This window comes from Sus scrofa, chromosome 4, assembly GCF_054392235.1.
Source record: "Sus scrofa isolate SSC_HxYL_T2T_F1_AM1 chromosome 4, Sscrofa_HxYL_maternal_Yorkshire_Landrace_v2.0, whole genome shotgun sequence".
Lineage (NCBI taxonomy): Eukaryota > Metazoa > Chordata > Mammalia > Artiodactyla > Suidae > Sus > Sus scrofa.
The window spans coordinates 55,633,790-55,656,071 of NC_139386.1; the positions used below are offsets into that span (position 1 = coordinate 55,633,790).

General features: G+C 38.1%; 1 protein-coding gene across 1 annotated transcript in view; it reads left to right on the forward strand.

Annotated features, from left to right (window-relative positions):
- The first annotated feature begins 2,662 nt into the window (after positions 1-2,662).
- Positions 2,663-22,282, forward strand: part of CA1 (carbonic anhydrase 1) — a 50,749-nt gene continuing 31,129 nt past the window's right edge. Inside the window, exon 1 of the mRNA XM_001924183.5 lies at positions 2,663-2,731. The gene's annotated coding sequence lies outside the window, so the exon portion shown is untranslated. The remainder of the gene's footprint in view (positions 2,732-22,282) is intronic.

The window sequence follows — 22,282 nt, forward strand, 5'->3', positions numbered from 1 at the left end:
TTCCCTGCCTTTGAGTGTCTGCCTCAATTCCAGGCCAATGCATTGCCATCCCCCCTAAGTAATGTAGTTGTTTATGACTTCCAAATATTGTTCAGGTCAGAGTCTCTCTAAGCCCAGGATCATCATGCACTCACTTCCTATGGGACCATCTGAACCTAAATATCCATCACCTAAAAATCTTCCATAATATTCACGCTATAATGAATGGATAATTAATCCAGGCTTTCAGTCTTAATCTCCCAAGGAAACTGAAATTATTGTTCTAGGGCCATTTCTATAGATGCTGTAGACTGCACTGGAGCTGGTAAAGTTTCACCACCCACAGGAGATCCAGACTCTTGATTTTCCAGAGATTTATTACTGTTAAGTCCTGTTTTAAAGGTAGGACCCACCAGACTGGAGTGACTTTCCAGATATTGCAATTTTCTTGCTGAATGACCCAACTCTGCTTTTTGATACCTTAAAACAATAAGTTCTGATTCTTTGATTATAATTCAATCCATACCCTGTTAAGTCCCTATAGAGCCAAGTCCAGTGTGTCCACAATGATCTCATGATTCAGGTTCTTCTAATATGATCCTCCTCTCCTTCCTTTAGGACAAACTTACCAAGATAACCACACTAGGTTCTCTGCTACCTTTAACAGAATTTTGCTGGCCTCTCAAGGTTCGAAACACTCATGTCCCTTCATCCTCTTCCCCTTCCCCTCCCCAGTTTTTAGCACCAACACCCCCACCTGAGTCTCTCTTGTCCTAACAGTGTCTCAGTGTCTATCCCTCTTGCCTTCTGAAATACGCAGACACACCAAAAAAAACTTTAAAAACTTGCCCTCTTAAAGGCACGTAAAATGCAAACCCAACGCTTCAGTTCTCACATATTTTCACAGACCTCTAACATACACACACACTCCTGACCAAAGTAGCCTCTCATGCATTAACTGTCCATAACTGTTGGATTTGCAATCCATCTGCTTCCCCGTATACTACATCACATATTTATCCAGCTGTTATCTGGCCCATAGAAGGAAAATATCAGGAAGGCAAAACCTATTTCCAGAGTTCCCTTCATGGCTCTGTGGAAATGAATCAGACTAGTATCCATGAGGGTGCAGGTTCCATCCCTGGCCTTGCTCAGTGGGTAAAGGATCCAGTGTTGCCATGAGCTGTGGTGTAGGTCACAGATGTGGCTCTGATTGGGTGTTGCTGTGGCTGTGATGTAGGCCAGCAGCTATAGGTCCAATTTGACCCCTAGCCTGGGAACCTCCATATGCCACAGGCGCAGACCTAAAAAGACGAAAAAAAAAAAAAAAAAAAGCTATTGCCAATGCCATCTCTCCTATATCTGGGGCACCACCTCATGACAAGCAGCAACTGCTTTCACATTTCCTCAGTCCATACCACATAGGAACTCCTCATACTCACCATAAACCCAACAAAATTCACTGTCTTTTCTCCAATCCTATTCTTTGTAATTCCCATTAACCTAAAGCAAGGTAGTTTTTTCAATCTAAAGACAACGCCACAGGACTACACTATGACCCGACGAATGAGGGTCTCAGATTCTCTACTGCTCCAACAGCTCCAAGTCTCAAACCACTCAGATGCACTCCAGCCTCTAGTGAACTTCTATTTAAATACATTTTAATAATTTTTCCTGATCCTGACCAAAAATCATTGACATGCAGCCTTCATGTCTATAATATTGAGACTCACCCACACTACTCTGGGCTTGCAGGAATGGCCACAGGGTTAGACCATTGCTCTAACCCAACAGTCAAAAATCATTAACACTAACCTATGAATGCTCAAAACTTAAAGTACAACAACTCTGAGGGCTACTTAATCAAGACCAGGGAACCCTGGAACCCTGGCAGAAATAGTTTTTGACAGTAGATTTGCCTTAGACAAGGAGATGTTTATGATGTTATTAGTACTTCTCTTTGTAGTCTTCGTACTCCTCGCTAATCATGTGGCCATTCTAAAAGAAAGCCTGACCATGAAACCAACATCATAAAAAGTATAACTTGTGCCTTTAGCATACTCTGTAGTTCAGCCAAAATATGACCAGAGGCCTGTGCAAGACTGATTTATTCCTCTGGTTAACATCAAACAAATGTGGGGGCAGGCTACAAGCCAGGCTTTGGGGATGCTATATTTTTCATGATTTTGCTTAGTTTCCTCTTTTTCACTATAATGAAATGTTTTCCACACTGTTTAGGGCAACTTATATCCAATTCTCCAGAGATCTCCTTTGCTATTCAGGCCACTCAAATGCTGTAAATAACTGAGCTCAAAACTGATGTCAAAACATTGAGGAATCCACTTAGATATATATATATAGACATAGATATAATTTTTAATTTTAACTTAATTTAAATTATTGTGCTGTCTTGACTCAGTTTTGAGGCCTTGGCTAGAGGCTAGATAGTTTCCCTCCTTAAACAACTGATTAAGTCCATACCTCAACGAATTTCCTTATCAGGCTCACACATTCTGAAGCCACTATTAACTCTACCAGGCCAGGTACCAGAAGACCAGGGGATAAGCCCATGCCCCAAGGAGCGCCAATCTTATTAAAATTAGCCAATTAGAAGGGAGCCCAGAAACCCTAGCTAACCCCACCCTGCGTGCCATACATAAGCTGCCCCCTACAGCTCCAGCTTGCTGTTACCTTGTCCCGAGGTACAACCCGCTGTGTGGCCCTGCCCAGCAGCCTTCTCTCCTTTGGAGATGTAAGTAACAAAAAGTTTTGCCTTTCAGTGTGTTGTGTCCTGCCAGCAAAGGAATCTTAGAAACTTATAAAACATAGTTTCTGCATAGGTTTTAATTACCGCCTAATGTACTAAAGCTGCCAAGCTTAAAAATTAGTTTCTCTAGGACTTCCCACTGGGGCTAGGTGGTAGTGAACCCGACTAGTATCCATGAGGATGCCGGTTCAATCCCTTGCCTGGCTCAGTGGGTTAAGGATCCAGCACTGCTGTGAGCTGTAGGTTGCAGAAGTGACTCAGATCTGTCATGGCAGTGTCTGTGGTATAGGCCAGCTATGCAGCTCTGATTCAACTCCTAGCCTGGGAACTTCCATATGCTTCCAGTGTGACCCTAAAAAGAAAAGAAAAGAAAAGAAAAAACAAAAACTAGTTTCTCTAAAGCTTTTATATTTAACAAATCTTTATAAATCTGGAAATTTAGGTGGAAAATACAAATTATTATGTATACTTAATTCTTGATGAATATTCAATTCATTGTTATTTCTTCTAAACAATTAATGGAATTGATAGGTCTTGTTAATTAAGTTATTTTAAATATTTTACAGTATATCAATTATAATTTAGTCTGTCTGTGTCTTTCAAAGAGTTCAAGTGCCTGACATGTTAGTCTTTTACACACTTGACAAGGTAAAGGTCAGGGGGTGGAGGTGGGAGAGAGGATTTTCTAATTATTAACTCTGGTAAAAGTAACAAACCAAATATATGCATTAGTAAGTTATGTTCTTTTAAATATTTAAATGCTGTACAAACTTAATAAAGTCCCTTTATACCATTGACATTAAATGGCTCAGATATATAAAATATTCCAAAAATGTCAGTTTCTATTCAATGACTTAACTCCTTAAAAATAATAGTTCACAGAGTTCCCATTGTGGCTGACATAGTCTTTGTGAGGATACAGGTTTGATCCCTGGCCTCACTTGGTGGGTTAAGGATCCTGCTTTGCTGCAAGCTACAGAGTATTTCGCATTTTTGGCTTGGATCCGATATTGCTGTGGGTGTGGCATAGGCTTCAGCTGCAGCTCCAATTTGACCCCTAGCCTGAGAATTTCCATATGCTGAAGGTGTGGCCATAGAAAGAAAAAATAATAATAATAATATTTCATAGATTATTCCAGTGATTAAATAATTTCTAAACTCAGTACAAATGTGTTAATGCTGTAGGCTTGATTAATTTCAACACTACTGTATTCCCATTGTGTAGAGTCACTTACTGAAATAAAGAGAAGAGACAAATGGTCTCACTCACCTGCGGGTACTCTATCAGAAGATCAGGATCAAGGCTGAAGTGTCAATTAAAGAATTGGACAAAGGAGAAGGCCCAGCTCAGTACTACACATGGCAGGGGACTCTCCATGAGCCTAGAGTCAACATGTGGTGTGTCTCCTTGAGTCAATAGCTCATACCATTTTGTATAACCTCTCACGCTGTGTATCTCTCCCCTTTTTCCTGTTAATCTTTTTTACAACTTCCAGTTGTCTGATTTGGCAGTTGATACTCCCTCCACAGGCTACTATTCTTTACCAGTTGACTAAATTTAGCTTAGCTCTTCATTGTGTGATTAGAGTCTACATTTTTTATATTTTCCACATTAGTTTCATTATTGATGATCCTATTGTCCTTTCATTGACTATTTCCTATCTGATTAACAGCATTTATTTGACAGTTATTTTAGAATATTACCTATATTTGTGCTGAGTTTATGACAGCAGCATCCAACAATGCCATTTCCGCAATAAGCGTTAGCATGGGCCAGGATACGGTAAATGCATGTGAGTCTCCATTATTGCCTCCAAGTTCCTAGTCAGGGTTCATCCATGTTATCTAAACATCATCCCCTCAATATTGTACTTCTATTCCATCCTGAAGAGGCAAAAAATTATTTAAAGCATGGAGTTCTACCCTTGGAAAATTTTGACCTATTTTATTCTTTGCTTCTGTCATGCATGCCAACATTCATTTTAATCTTTTCATTTGTTGTAAACATTTTTTTAAAAAAAGAGTAAATAGATCTTTCATGGCACCATTGGGCAGGATGTGGAATTAGATGTGCTTAGTGTTAGTTTTCTGAAATTGGAGATAAAAGGCTTGTAATACAGAAGAGCTATCCTAGTTCAGGCCAGCATGAAGGAGGTGAAATCTTTCCTCTGAAGTCTTCCTTGAGCCAGGTTGTTTTTTGTTTTATTTGTCCTTTGTTGGTGTGTCTTTAGTGTTTGTTTAGGTTTCTTTTGTTGCCCTTGCCTCAATACTTTGAACTATCTGGGGTGGAATAGTATTGTGTTGAGAAGCAAAAATGTTGAAACTTGGATAGAGTTGACATGACTGTAAAAATATAATGCTTAAGCTTTAAGATGTTCCACTTGCTTGAACCCACTTCTAAGATCCTTGAAAGGCCCTAGAAATGTCTTCCTATAGTCATATATTCATATCAAATTTAAAAAAGATATTGAACTAAAAGTTATCTGACCATCATCAGATTTCCTGTGTCAGATGTTGTTAGAGAAGCTATAGGTATTTTGAAATCCAAATGAGGGGTTGTTGAATTTGAGTTTGAGTTTAACAGGATATATTTATGTGGCTCACAGTCATTTCTGTGATTGATCATATCTTGCGTGTGATTATGGGTAGCACCCACTCTGTCAAGGCAAACGTGCAGAGCCCAAAGTCTCATCAGAATACAAAAGTGTCCTAATGGCTCCTAGCTCTGGAAATTGGTAGGTTGTTGAAGAGAAAGAGATTACAAAATGCAGAGACTGAAAAAAATTGTTGAAAAAATTTCAATCACCAAATACAAAAAATTCTTAACAGAGAATTTAGTTCTCATCCTAGTTGAGGCAGAAATTCTTTCCTCTTAAGAATGGATCTGATAGTGCCTTATATACAACGAAAGCCACAGCAGTTTTTTAATAGGAATAATACAAAATTAAATTTAAGAGAATCCTGTTTGTCAGGCAATAATGTGAAGCAGTACATTTAAATGTATATGAAGTTTTATGCATTCCACTATCTATAACAAAAAAAAAAAAACAATTTTAATCAACCATGCTGGAAGACTAAATTACCTCTCTGTGCTCTCTATAGAAAATGATATAAATTTTTGTCATATGAGGTAATTAAAGATTACAAAGCTAAAATAAAAGGAAATGGCATTACAGAATTGTATCAAGCAGTTTGTTAATACAAAATATTATATTTCTGGATTGAGGATGTTTTTAATATTTGCTAACTTATTTTTTATGGCTGCACCCACAGCATATGGGAAGTTCCTGGGTCAGGGACTGAACCTGAGCCACAGCTGTGACCTATACCACAGCTGTGGCAACACCAAATCCTTTAATCGACTGTGACAGCCAGGGATTGAATCTGTACCTTTACAGCAACCCAAGACACTGCAGTCAGATTCTTAACCCAGCAGGAACTCCTAAATATTTTAAATATTTGTTATCTTTTTTTTATCCTATTTACATATTCACCTTAGTAACAATTTTTTATTTTTGATTTGTATTATTTTTGTGGTAAAGTTGAATATACCATTTTAGGTGTATAGTTCTGAGGCATTAAGTACATTCTCATTGTTGTACAACTGTCACCACTGTATTCAGCTTCAGACACTTTTCACCTTCTCAAACTGAAATTCCAAACCCATTAAATAATAACTCCCCAGTTTCTCTTCCCTCAGCCCCTGCTACTGCTATTGAACTTTTCATCTCTGTGAATTTGACTATTCTAGGTACCTAATGTAAGTGGAATCATATTTGTATCATTCCTTTGTTCTTTTGTGTCTGGCTTCTTTCACTTAGCCCAGTCTCCAAGGTTCATCCATGTTGTATTCTTCCCTTTGAAGGCTGAATAACAATCCATTGTAGGTATACACCACATTTTGTTTATCCATCATCAGTCATTGGATCTTTGAGTTACTTCCACTTTTTGGCTATTGTGAGTAATGCTTCTATGAACATGGGTGTACAAATATCTGTTCAGGTGCTTGCTTTAAATTCTTTTTAGGTTTATATTCAGAAGTGGAATTGCTGGATGATATGGTAGTTCTATATTTAATATTTTAGGAACCACTATACCATTTTCTACTATGGCTGTACATTTATATTCCCACAAGCAATGCACAAGAAATTCCAATTTCCTCACATCATCAACACTTGTTATTTTCTGCTTTTTTGGTTTTGCTTTGTTTTGCTTTTTTAATAGCCAACTAATGGGTATGAAGTATATTCTGTTTTTCAGAGAGTCTCCCAAACCTGGGTCTTCCCTGAACTCAGGTCTGAACTTCAGCTCCACCACAGTATATGGTCAACTTACTCAATTTCCCTGTGTTTTTTGTTTCCTCATTTGTACAATGAGAATAATAACAGGCTTGTCTCTAGAATTGCTTTGAAGACTTGGTGAAATAATGTATGAAACCCTTAACACAGTGCCTATGCATAGAAAGTAGCAGTATTTTTACTGTTATTTATTTACACGTCTTTCTCCTGTACTATATTTTGAGATCTTCACTCATACTTTACCTATAAAACCTAGCTTGGGTCCTGACACACAGTGTTAAATATACATTTCATGGTTGAGCTTTAAATAGTCTGTAGAACACAGGTCACAATTTCTTTAGCCACCATGAATATGAGAGTTCAAAATGTCCTTAGTGCAGAGGAACTGAAAGTACATATCAGAATTTTGCAGCTCTATAATTCACTGCATGCAATTAAGTTCTTATCAATATAGAAAACATCTTTATTGTTCTTCTTCTTTAATGCTCACTCATGCTTGGCAAATGATTTTATTTTTTCTCATAAGGTTTTAAGTCAAAGAACCTCTCTGGGTATTACTTTAGACAAATATTTATACTAGGTGGACTCCATCTGACTATTGCTGACAGGATTTGGGGACCCCAAAGGGCAAGATAACATCAGCAGCATGTATTTTAAGGTGCTGACATAAGGATATGAGTTCAATCCCTGGCCAATCCCTGGCCTTGCTCAGTGGGTTAAGGATCTGGCATTGCCATGAGCTATGGTATAGATTGCAGAGGTGGTTCAGATCCTGTGTGGCTGTGGCTGTGGTTTAGGCTGGCAGTTGCAGCTCTAGTTTGACCCCTAGTCTGGAAACTTCCATATGCCATGGGTGTGGCCCTATAAAAAGCAAAAAAAAAAAAAAATTGTAAATGACTGATTCAATTTTATTTTTTAGGAAAATAACAATAATGTATAAGATAACATACTAATAAACACATACGCTATATAATACACTTGAACTTGTGATCTCAAATGCTGAAATAGTAGATCTTGTATTGGGTTGGTTTAGCCTTGTCTTTTCAGATGGTATCCCTTGTAATTAAGTCAGTCTTTGGTAAGACAGGCAGATTTGGAAATGTGATTTATATCTCTGTCTTTCAGCTCATTAGTAATTTTAGGAATAAATATACAGTAGTCTAATTCCACATATTATTTTTAAACAGTATTGAGATGATCAAGGTAACAGCTATTTTGGGGGGGACTTGATTGATTTAAAATAAAGTACCTAAAATATCAGCTTTCCTACTTGGTTTGCCTCAGTGTTGCAGGCAGCCTCTACACCCATCTTTTAGAGAAAAAACAAAGTGAATATACTTTTGTAAAAAGAACATTGTTCATTTGTTTCCTGTTAAGTACAACTCTGGCAGCATCTCATTTGGAGTGCCTATTACAATGTAAGGGACTGTGAGAAGCTATACTAGCAAAAAAACAAAAACAAAAACAAAAACAAACTTCTCCTTCTCTAGCCTGTGCTTGCCCATGAAATTGTTATTGAAAATGTGTTCCTTCACTTGAGTTTAAAACCACCATAAAAACACAGATGTGACTGAAAAAAGTTAATGTACTAAACCATTTTCTGCCATTAACACACTGATATGAATTCATTTCAAGATGGTTAACTAGGGAAGATTAGACAAACTTGGACATGGGGGCTGGAAGCTGGAGAGATGTGTGCTAGGCAATCCAATATCCATGGTGGAGTAGACAAGAGGTAGTATTAGGAAACCATAAACCTGGAAAAGAGAGAATACCATGAACGATGAAATGGATGTGAACAAGGAGGTAGGAGGGCAAAGAAGCCATTTCACAAATGTGTTGACCAACTGCAATCTTGACCTCTGGTTTCCCTAAAGAGAGTAAGAGCTTTCACAAGAAAATATTTATTTTAAAGCAGTATCTGAGATGGCCATGCAATTATGATATGCAATTTAATTGGACTGGGGAGAACTTAGAGGGAAGAGCATAGAAATCAATGTACAAGGGGCTGTGAGAGGAGAAGAAAGTGGATACTTGCTTGAAAATGTTCTTAGCTGTCCTAGTCTGCCACTGAGCTGCAGCCTTCAAACTCCTACTGAAGGGGAAGCATTTTTGGAGCCTCCCTAGAGAAAACCCATGACTGCAAAATCTTCCCTTTGAAGCTCTCTCCAGAGGCTTGGTACTAGCCCAGGAGGAAAGACTAATTTAGTTTCTGGGAGGCAGGACATTATTAGGAAAGTTATAAGATTGACATGATGGTGGCAAGTCTGGAAACTTTTGGCTTTGATGGATAGATATTGGACTGTTTTAGGAATAGGACACTGACCTCTGAAATATTACACAATTATGTCTATCTGGAGTTTGTTATCATGTTTCTTTTTTTCAAAAAAAATTAGATTTTAAGAAAGACAGAGGGTTGGTCTTGAAAAATCATAAGGAAACTCAAAAGAGCTTACTGTTCATGTCAGCTGCCTCAGTCACAAAGAAACAGTCATAAAATGGGTATTTATATTTGTTTTATACAAATAAAATGGAAAAAAAATACTTCTACATAATTAAAGCAATTATGTACCACAGCTAAATACAGATAGGATTTTTTAAATTACAAATGCAATTCACAAATATCTGCCTTCTTTTTTCCTCCAACAGTCTGTTTTTATTTATTTTCTAAGTAAATGTGGAAGTTAATAATTTTTCATCTCGTATCCCTTTCAATCATATTCCTTTCAAAGCGCCAAGTGTTACAAGGTTGGTGCTTCTCCTTCCATTCACTGTATGTATAAGCATGAATACATGCAAAAAAATGTGTTATATACAAAATCAGGATCATATTATGCTGTTGCTCTGCAATTCATTTTTTATACTTAAAATATTACAGATATAGTTGCCTAGGTTCATTATTTCTTCCATCTTCCTTTCCATTATTTTTAAATGTCTGCTCTTATAAACCGATTCAATGAGTATCCTTGTACATATAATTTATATTACTCTAGTCAATTCTTCAGAAGCATAGAGTTCTAAAAATGAAATTTGGGGACCCAATTCTACACCCATTTATAATTCAAATGAGTGCTACAAACTAATGATTATACCGTCTTATGTTTCCATAAGGAATAATATCAATGTTTTGAATTTTGCCCCCCATCCTTCTGGTTTCTCATTGCTTTGACTTTCATTGGTCACAGAGAGAGTCTTTTCACATACTTTTGGCCACTGGCCATCAGATTCTAAAATTTCTTCTTTTAGAGGCAAAAGGGAAAACATGACCTCTTTGTGGGCCTTGCCTCCTCAACTGTATGGATTAGCAAATTCTTTGCAAAGTTGCAACTCTTCCTCAGAATTGCTAAAATTGACCTGCAATAAGCAGGCTGCACACCAGAAACTGGCAGAGCAAATTTTCTCCAAAGACCAAGGGGAATTCACTGGGCTTAACTGGTTGTCCCCACTTTGGGAGCCGAAGGTTGTGAGTTTCTCTCCCCAGGCTAGAACATGGAGTCTTTCCCCAGCTGGGAAATACTGTCTTCTTCAGTTCTGTAAACACCGATGCCTACACTTCTGTGTTCTTGGGACTTTGTATTTTGGAGTCCCATAGGCCTTGATTATTCAACAGCTTGAATCTTGCCAGCAAGGCATCGGCAGGCAAGAGGGGGTCATGGATTTACAATCTGATTACCGTCTTTCCCAATTTCTTATACTTTCTTCATCCGCGTGCTCAGAGATTATGGCCACAATTGTTCCCCATGAACTTAAAAATAAATGGACAAGTCCAGGCTATATTAAAAGTGGATCAACCTTTATAAATTTATTTTGAATAAAACCCACACAAAGTCTATTCAGTGATTTACCAGTTCTTCCAAATGCTAATCTAAAAGCAACATTCCTGTGTACAGATGGGTACAGGACACTGTGGCATGAAGACCATATTCGGCTTCCCCAGCCTCCAATGTGAGAAATTCCTTTTGCCATAATAATATTAGGGAGGCTGTGTCCAGCCAAGCAGGTTTCACTTTCTTAAGTCATAGAGGTTTATCAGGTCAGGTAAAGTTTCAGAATCATTTAATCTCACCTTTCATCATCCATTATGGTGGAACCGAAGCTGTCAATGTCTAGATTTATGTGCCTGTAATTTTTTCATGTTGCCCTGAAGTGAAGCAACTATAAGTAGACACCCCAGATAATCCTGTGTTTCTGGAATATGGAAGTTATTCTTTTTCTAACTGATGAAATATAGTCTCTCAAGCAGAAATTAAAACTTAATTTAGAGAGATTGCCACTGTTTTATAGATGGAAGATGATCTAATGAATCATCACACAACTCATCTGCATCTCTGAGGCCAGCTCCTTCTTCGAGCCCCTGCCCCATCTGTCCACCCACCTCTCCATTGTACTTTGGATTTCTTAGCTGCTGGAGCTTTTCTCATCCATCTCTTGGCCATAGAGGGAGGGCAGACAGTTGCCTCTACAGCCAAGTAGCAGCTGTCACTGCCAGTACCATGACCAGAAGCTGAAGACTCAACCCTCCCCAGCCTTCTCTAGACACTCTCTCAGTACATGCCCTTGGCTGGCCCTGCAAATGGCTGATATTTAGGCTAACTTGATACTTTCACCTCCATCATATTATGTCACATTAAAAACTGAGGTGTTCCCTGTGGCACAGTGGGCTAAGAATCCAGCATTGTCACTGTAGTGACTCAGGTCACTGCAGTGGCATGGGTTCAATCCCTGGCCCAGGAAATTCCCCATGCCATGGGTGAAGCCAAATAAATAAATAAATAAATAAATATATGGAAACTTATTCATTCTCTACTTGGAAGGTTTCAGGTTTCTGGTACTAAGATTAGACCAAGTCTTAGGTAGATAGTATCGCTTTCCTGAAAATGATGTGCTAAGATTCTGGCTAGTTTTCCTAGGATGAGATGTTTCTTAGCTTAGTGTGTGTTACCTGATTGAATATTCTGTGATTTTCAGGTTCAGGCACATCTTTTCTGGGGGGCTCACATTGCTTGTCCATAGCATCTCAAATATCCCATGGAAATAAATGAACAAACTCCACTCACTTGTTTATCCACTCCAACATTTGACAAATATTTGTTTTGTATCTGCTACAAACATCTTATCATCTGGTGGAGAGACAAGTATACACATAGATGTAATGTGAGTGTGTTTGAATATGAGAAGTATTATAAGAAAGATACAAAATAAATTCTATGGCCACACAGAGATCTTTTTCAACTTGGGGGATTATGAGTTTCATGAAAGACTTCATTAAGAAAATAACTCATCGTCTGAGATACATTTTGAATAACAGATTGGATTTTCACACGTGGATATGCATGTTCTGGCTGGGAAGCTGGGTGTTTCACATCAAAAAACAGTATGAGGCAAAGCCTGGAGGTGAGGAGAGACACAGAATCAATATATAATATAAACATATAATTCTGCTTTACTGAAATGTAAACAATATAAAGAGAAGCAGTAAGATATGACTAGAAAAAATAGATTTGCAGCACTTGAATGCCAGGCTGTGTTATTGGCCTTTTATGTAAAGCACTGGGAAGCTGCTGGAAATTAATAGACCAGGAGGGACCTGATTAGAATGAGGCTTTGGGGCTACCATGCTCAAAGGAGGACTTGAACTGGATTGGAGGAGACAGGTTCAGGCAGTAAGGCCAGGTAGGATGCAATTTTATGTCAGCAGATGAGAGTCAATGGCAATGAAAAGGAAAGGAAGGAAGGCCAGTAGTGTTGTAAAGGTAAAATCAACAGCATTTATGGGTGGAAGCCTGAGGAAAAGGAGGGAGAAAGCAAGAAATCCAGATCTGTGGGCCTAGACTGTGTCCCCGGGTAATGGTGACAACATTAATTGACATATCAGAGGCAGGAGGAGAATGAGCATGAAACCATCTCGAGGCTGAAAGAGCTCAGAATACGGTGGGCAAGTCATTCTGTTAGTGGTTACCCTTCAGCAGAAAGACTGAGTAGAGGAGGTTTTAGAGTAACATTTCCACAGAGAGGCCTTGCAGGTCTGTAAATCTACATTTCTTTAATGATTAACAGATGCAACACTTGACAACATCCATCACCTTATGAAGAGAAATATTTACTGCACTGTGCATGGTGTTCCACCAGGGGCGGGAAAGATATGGGAAAGGTTAGTGTTAAACTATTCAGAAATTGGAGTGTCTCTCATTAGCAGTAAAAGTAATAAGGGCTACCTGAAGCCAAAGCATTGAAAAAGAAAAATGTTCCCTTTATTTTTTCTCTTAAACAGTGAGTGAATGAACATGTCCCAAAACACCAAGCATGATGACTAAGCAAGACTGTGTGAACTTAACAGCCCTTATAAAACAAAACTCCCATCAAAATCAATCTGACTCACCTTCATACTATTGTGCCACAGGGAAATTCAAGGTGAACAGCACAACTAAATGACTTTATTGGTAATCATTTTGCCAAAACACATATTTTTAACTTTTCTTAACCACTTCCTCTTAGGCATCTATCATTGACATCAGCACTGATATTTTCTTCAAAATAACATATGATTTGTTATCGGCCTAGAAAAATCCAGCAGAATCAATGGATGACCAGCTAGAACTTAGAAAATCCAGTGAGACCACCAGATGAAATAACAGTACAGAAAAATCCACTCTTTTCTGCTATATCAACCACAGTTCATTGACAAATACCCAAAGAACAACACTCTTTGCAGTAGCAATGAACCTATCACTTCATTATATTTCAACCACCTGTATTTCCCCACAATGCACATATACACACACAATTATATTTGCATTTTACAAAGTAAAATCCCTGGATCCTTTCAAGCTCAAGGTGAAGCTAATTTCCCTGACTCTCCTTCCTTAAATGTGCCATGTCCGTCATGCCCAGGCTGAAATTTTTCTCTTTTCCCCATTTAGCCAGTTTCCTTCTCATACCCCATACCACCACCATTCTCTGCCACTATTTAATAAATCTTTAAGAAGCTGCTTTCTGCTTCCTACCAGTGATGGGCTGAATAACAGCCCCAAAGAGGCCCACATCCTAATCCTCAGAAGTGTAGATTCGGTACCTTACAAGACTTTGCTGAAACTATTAAATTAAGGATCCTGAGATGGGAAGTTTATTTTGAATTATCCAGGTAGGCCTGATAATGATCACAAGATTCCTTAATAAGAGTGAGGCAGAAGAACAGAAATAGAACTAAACTGCTGGCTTCAAAGATGGAGAAGGGGCCATGAGCCAAGAAATGCAGGCAGTGTCTAGAAGCTAGGAAAGGCAAGGAATCAGATCTCCCCTAGAGCCTCAAGAAGGCATGCAGCCTTGCTAACACCTTGATTTTAGCCCTTAAGACTCATTTCAGACTTCTGACCGCCAGAAGTGTTAAGATAATTAATTTGCATTGCTTTAAGTTATGACATTTTTGGTAATTTGTTACAGCAGCAATAGGAAACTACTGTATTAATTACCTCTATGCATCATTTGCCGTAAACCCTGGACCATGACACTGTGGACTGTAAGCCTCAGGGTGACGGTAGCTGGAGAACTAGTACTAAGAATACTAGTTTAGAGAAGAAAGGATGAAGTGAGACCCAAATGGAGCTTCCAGTGGAGAACCTTTACTGCATTTCAAACATTGTGCTAAATGTTTTAAATATGCTATCTCTAACTTTTCTTCTCTATTATCTTTTTAAATATCTTTGAGGTATGCAGTGCATGTTTTCTTGAGTATTGATAGTCTTTGATTTTAAGCTCATCATTTGATCATTATTTGTGGGAATCCTATATGCTAAATTGAGCAATCTTTCCTTCAGAGAGATCAGTACCCAGCATCCATCACTAACCATGGGCCAGTTCCACTCCCTTGAGTCTTGATTCAGCATGAGAGTCATAGGTTCAGATTCCATGCGCCCACGCCTCAGAATCATCTTTGGTACCCATTCTAAGGGCAATGCTACACCTGCCTCTAATGTCCAGCTCTCAATTTGGAGAGGGGGTTTTGCTCGGAAGGAAAGCGTGCATTTACCTCTTGCATGACCAATATTTTCTCTGAGAGTGCCATCTCTTCAGGGACTGGTGCTGCTACACAAGAGAAATAGTGGCAAAGAGGAGAAGCTATGAAGTTGGGGAAAAGTAGATGGAATTAAAATATATTTAAAAGGAAGAAAATGTTAAACTTACTGGTGGTTTGACCTATAGGGTTTATGGAAGGAAATACTCAAAAAAAAAAAAAAAAAAAAAAAAAAAGACTCCCAGAATTCTACCTCAAGAAATAGGGAAGATAGCAGAGTGTTTCTCCCAGATGGGATACTGGGAGGAAGAGCTATGGGAATAGGAGACATGAGTTACATTTTGGATGTGTTAACTTTGCTAGCTTCTGTTTTATCCTAAAAAGAGCTTTAATGTTAAATGCCTAAGCCAATTTTTAAATTACATACATTTCAGATGTACAGCACTATATTTCAACATTTGTACACACTACAGAGTGATCATCACCATAAGTCTAGTTACCATCCGCCACCATGCTGTTGATCCCCATCACCCACTTTGCTCACCTCCTAATCACTAATCCATTCTCTGTATCTATGGGTTTATTTTTTTGGGTTTTTTTGTTTGTTTGTTTGTTTGTTTGTTTTTTAGATGCCACATAGGAGTGAAATCACATTGTACTTATATTTTTCTTTCTGACTTATATCACTTACCAAAATATCCTCAAGTTGCATCCATGTCACAAATGGTGATATTTCATTCTTTTATATAGCTAAGTAGGGGTTCACTGTATGGATGTACACTCCTGCACTCCTGATTAGTAACTGGTCTATTCAGATTTTCTGTTTATTCATAATCCAGTCTTAGAAGGCTGTATGTTTCTAGAAATTTATCCATTTCTTCTAGGTTGTCCAATTTGTTGGCGTAAGTTGTTCATGGTAGCATCTTCTGTGATATCAGTTGCAACTTATTTTTTTTTAATTTTATTTGAGCCCTCTCTTCTTTTCTTGATTAGTCTAATTAATGAATTGTGGATTTTATTTTACCTTTTTAAAGAGTCAGCTCTTAATTTTATTGATCATTTTTATTTTATTTTTAGTCTTTATTTCATTTATTTCCTCTCTGATGTTTATTATTTTGTTCCTTTTACTAAATTTGGGCTTTGTTTGTTATTTTTCCAGTGCCTTTAGATATAAAGTTGGATTATTTATTTGGGATTTTTGTTTGTTTATTTCTTGAGGTAGCCTGTATTGATTGCTATGAATTGCCCTCTGAGAACCACTTTTGCTCCATCCTTTAGATTTTGGTATGTTGTACTTCTATTCTTATTTGTCTGTAGGTATTTTTTATTTCTTCTTTAATTTATTTGGCTTTCTGCTTATTCAGTAGCTTGCTGTCTAATCTCCATTTTTTTGTGTTTTGCCCATTTTTTCCCTGTGATTAATTTCTAGTTTTATTCCATCATGGTTAGAAAAGATTCTTGATGTGATTTTAATGTTCTTGGGTTTATTGAGATTTGTTTTCTGAACTAACAAGTGATCTACACTGGAGAATATTCCATGTGTACTTGTAGAAAATATGCATTCTTCTGCTTTTAGATGGAATGTTCCATATGTATTTTTTAAGTGTATCTGCTGCTTTTGGATGGAATGTTCTATATATATATGTAGCTATGTATAACAGCTATGCACATCTAGTAAGGGCTTCTTATCTAATGTGTCATTTAAGTCTGCTATTTCCTTATTGATTTTATGTCTGGATGATTTATCCATTGATGTAAGTGGGGAGTTAAATACTCCTGCTATTATTGTATCACTGTCGATTTCTTCCTTTAGGCCTATTAATATTTGCTTTCATATTTTGGTGCTCCTATTTTGGGTGTATATATATTTATAAATGTTACATCTTCTTACTTATTGACCCCTTCATCATTATGTGATCCTCTTGTTAGTCTTTTACTATAGCCTTTAAAGTCTATTTTGTCTGATATGAGTAGTTACTACATCTTTCTTTTATTTTCATTTGCATGGAATATCTTTTTCCCATCCCTTCACATTCAGTCTGTGTGTATCCTTACTTCTGAAGTGAACCTCTTGTAGGCAGTCACTCTAAGTCTTTTGATTGGAGAATTTGGTCCACTTACATTTAGAATAATTATTGATAGGTATGTATTTATTGCAATTTTGTTAATTGTTTTCTGGCTGTTTTGTGGTACCTCTCTGTTTCTTTTTACTTGCTCCCTTCCCTTGCATTTTGGTGGCTTTCCTTAGTATTATGTTTAGATTCCTTTTTCATTTCCTTTTGTGTATTTATCATACACAAGGTATGGGTTTTTCCTTATACTTACCATGAAGTTCGTATGTAACATCTTATGTAAGTCATTTGTTTTAAATTGGTAGCAACTTAAATTTGAACACATTCCAAAGCTTTATCTTTTTACCCTCATTTTATACTTTTGATGACGTGTTTTATATCTTTTTATTTTATATACCTCTTAACTAATTATTGTAATTTTAGTTAATTTTACTACTTTTGTCTTTAACTTTTATATTTGCTTTATTAGTGATTAATCCACTATCTTTATTACATATTTACTTTTTCCAGTGAGTTTTTTTACTTTCACACATTTTTTATTATTAATTAGTATGATTTCTTCCAGCTAAAAGAAGTCCCTTTAACATTTCTTGTTGGGCTATTTTAGTGGTGGTGAACTCCTTTAGTTTTTGTTTATCTGGGACACATAATCTTTCCTTCAATTCTGAGTGATAACCTTCCTGGGTAGAGAATTCTTGATTTAGAAAGTTTTTTTCCCCTTTAGCACTTTGAATATGTCATAATCTTCCCTCTGGCCTACAAGGTTTCTTCTGGAAAGTTTTCTGATAGCTTTATGGAATTTCCCTGTATATAAGAAGTTATTTTCCCTTGCTGCTTGTGGGATTCTCTCTTTATTCTTAACTTTTATCATTTTAATTACTCCTTCCAGAGTCTAAGTCCTCAAAGAGAGCATCACAACTCTCTTCTGCCTCTCCAGCAGATACTTCAACATTAGTAACTGGGTCCCCTTTACCTATGGTCAGTGCTATTTTCAATCTTATGTTTTTGTGCTGGCTTTTGACTTAAGAGAACCTCAAGCAAACCTCTAAGTATGGGTTTCCCATCCCCCATAGTTCTATAGTTATTCTGAAAATATTTCTCATTGATTTTCAAAGTCAAGTGTTTTGAGAGCTCATCTCTCCTGTGCAGGATCTCAGGTGGAGCTCAAATCCATTGCTCTTTGGGTAAAATAACTGTACCTTTGTGATCCTTCCCTATTGCAGATCACCGAGGCTGGGATATGATTTTTCCTCAGCATGACTGTATCTCAGTATTTCCTACCCATCTCAATGATATCTTTTTGCTCTTTGTTGTGGAGATTGCTCACCCACTTTTTTTGTGTTCCTCTCAGAGGGAATTATTCCATATGTAGCTGTATATTTTTTGTGTCTGTGAAAGTTGTTGATTTGATGAGTTCTGGATCTTCCTAGGCCACCATCTTGCACCTGCCTTTTGGGCCAATTTTAATATTTAATATTCACCTATAGGTTGACAAGAAAAGCTGAATAGTATCTTTAGAACACATGTAAACTTATTTTCAAGGAACACTGGTATTTCATATTGTAAATGAAATCTGATTGGCTTCATTTTCTATTTAAGATACAAAGAAATAACTATTTTAAGCAAATTTGAGTAAAGGGGTTTAAAAACTACAAAACCTCTTTTTTTTCTTTTTATACGCATAGCTGTGGCATAGGGAAGTTCCCAGGTGAGTGGTCAAATTGGAACTACAGCTGCTATCCTATGCACATAATGCAAGTCAGGATCTGAGCCACATCTGTGACCTACACAACAGCTCACAGCAATGCTGGATCCTTAATTCACTGAGTGAGGCCAGGATCGAACCCACATCCTCATGGATACTAGTTGGGCTCATTACTGATAAGCCATAATGGGAACTTCCCTAAACCTCATATTTTTTATCCCCCTGGAATGATTTAAGAAGGGTTATGCAGGAGTTTCTGTCATGGAACAGTGGTTAATGAATCCGACTAAGAACCATGAGGTTGTGAGTTCGATCCCTGGCCTTGCTCAGCGGGTTAAGGATCTGGCGTTGCTGTGAGCTGTGGTGTAGGTTGCAGACGTGGCTCGAATCCTGTGCTGCTGTGGCTGTGGCGTAGGCTGGTGGCTACAGCTCTGATTAGACCCCTAGTCTGGGAACCTCCATATGCCACAGGAGTAGCCCTAGAAAAGGCGAAAAAAAGAAAAAAAAAAGAAAAAAAAAAAAGAAAAAAGAAGGACTATGCAATTCATTCACAAAGACTGGCAAACAAAAATTTAATAGGGCTTAAACTGTTCTTTATATATATTTATATCTTTTTTTGTTTTGGTTGGTGTTTTGTTTTGCTCTCCTTTTAGGGCTGCACTCACGGCATATGGATGTTCTCAGGCTACAGGTGGATAGGAGCTGTAGCTGCCAGCCTAGGCCACAGCCACAGCAATGTCAGATCTGAGCCATGTCTGTGACCTACACCACAGCTCATGGTAATGCTGGACCCTCAACCCACTGAGTGAGGCCAAGGATTGAACCTGCATCCTCATGGATACTAGTCAGGTTCATTACCACCAATCCACAACAGGAACTCTTCTTGTTTTATGTTTTAACTTTTTCCATTTAACCAAATGGTACAACCAGAAAACATAATCTGTATGGAACATGCGCTCCATGTTCCTGCAAGGATTTTGGTTTCATCATTGGTATGTCATATATAACACCATAAATGTGTTTTGAGCCAGTTGTGCTTACCTTAGGACTAAATTTTCAAAGCATCTGGACATTCCAGGTTAATTAAAGGAGGCCAGAGATAATACATGTACCTGCATCATCATGGCTCAAGGTGAAATGAGCTTTGTTATAACTCCTGATAAGGCATCAACTAGATGTAAAGTACCATTCCAAGCAGCTTCCACTGGGTTCTTGCACAGATGAGGAGAAAAAAAAAAACCTCTGACAAAATTGTTCTTCTATTTCTCCATCTTCCCTTTCTCCCTCATTTTTAATCTCCATGGCAGCCTTTCTTAAGCTTGAAGTCCAGTGGGTTTTTTTTCCTTTCAAATCTTCTATACTGGGAAGATGGGATTAAGATGGTAGAATAGAAGGATTGCAGCTCAACTTCTCTCTGAAAAACAATGAAACTTACAACTAAATGCTGAGCATTCTTCAACCAAATGGACCAGAAAATTTCAAAGATATCCTACTCCAGAAGACAAAGACGAGGCCACATTAAGAGGTAGGAGGGGCAATTGTGTGATAAAGCAACCTCAAACCTCATGGGTGGGAAGCCCCACAGACTGAAAACTAACTGGTTCACAGAGACTCAACTACAGGAGTGAGAGTTCTGAGCCCCATATTAAATACCCACGTGTGGGGATCTGGCACTGGGAGAAAGAGCCCCTAGAGCATCTGGCATTGAAGGCCAGTTAGGCTTGTGTGTAGGAGCTCCACAGGACTGGGGGAAACACAGACCACATTCTTAAAAAGCACACACAGACATTCACATGCACTGGGTCCCAGGGCAAAGCAAAGTCTCCATAGGAATTTGGGTCAAACCTGACTGCAGTTGTTGGAGGACATCCTGAGAAAACAGAGGTGAATCTGGCTTGTTGTGGGGGAAGGAAATTGGAAGCAAAGCTCTTGGGAATATTCAGCAGCATGCCTTTCTCTGGAGGTGGCCATTTTGGGAAAATATGGCCCCACCCATCAGCACTGAGAAACTCCAGGGCAAACAACAATCCAGATAGGCTCACAGCCCCACCCCTCAGTAAACAAGCTGCCTAAAGACCCCCCAGGCACACAACCACCTCTAATCTCACCTAGAGACAAAGCCCCACCTACCAGAGGGATAGGAATCAGCCCCACCTACCAGTGGGCAGGCATCAGCCCCTCCCATCAGGAAGCCTACAGCAAGCTCCCATACCAACTTCAGCCACATGGGGGGCAGACACCAGAAGTAAGAGAGGCTACAACTCTATTATCTGTGAAAACATCACCGCACCAAAAACATATAGAAATGAAAAGACAGAGAACTATAACTCAGATGAGGGAGAAAGAAAAAAACCCCAGAAAAAACAGCTAAATGATCAGGAGATTCTCAGCCTCTAGGAAAAAGTCCATAGACTGTTGATGCTGAAGATGATGCAAGACATTAGAAATAAACTAGAGGCAAAGATGGATAACTTACAGGAAACACTGACCAAAGAGATACAAACTTAAACAAGAAGAGTTGCAAAATACAATAACTGAAAGAAAAAATTCACTAGAATCAGCTAACAGCAGAATACAGGAAGCAGAAGAATGTATAAGTGAGGTGGAGGACAAATTAGTGGAAATTACGGATGTGGAACAGAAAAGAGAAAAAAGATTGAAAAGAAATGAGGAGAGTCTCAGAGAACTCTGGGACAACATTAAACACACCAACATCTGTACTATAGGGGTGCCAGAAGGAGGACAGAGAGAGAAGGGGACAGAAAAAATATTCCAAGAGATAATAGCCAAAAACTTCCCTAACATGGGAAAGGAACTACTCACTCAAATCCAGGAAGCACAATGAGTACCATATAAAATAAACCCAAGGAGGAACACACTGAGACACATATTAATCAAACTGACCAAAATTAAAGACAAAGAGAAAATCCTGAAAGCAGCTTGGGAAAAGAAACAAGTAACATACAAGGGAATCCCGATAAGGTTAACAGCAGATTTTTCAGCAGAAACTCTGCAGGCCAGAAGGGAGTGGCATGATATACTTAATGTGATGAAAGGAAAAAATCTCCAACCTAGATTCCTTTACCCAGCAAGGCTCTCATTCAGATTTGAAGGAGAAATCAAAACCTTCACAGATAAGCAAAAGCTGAGAGAATTCAGCAACACTAAACCAGCCTTACAACAAATACTAAAGGAACTTCTCTAAGCAGAAAAGAAAAGGAGGCCGCAACAGGAAACAAAAATACCGCAAATGACACGGATCACCAGTAAAGGTATATATACAGTAAAGATATGAAATCATCCATGCACAGTTATGCCGCCAAATTCAGAAACCATGAGAAGAGGAGTGTACAAATGCAGGGCACTGGAGATGCACTTGCAATTAAGAGACCAACAACTTCAAACAATCTCATATATATATATAGACTCATATCAAAACTTCAGAATAAC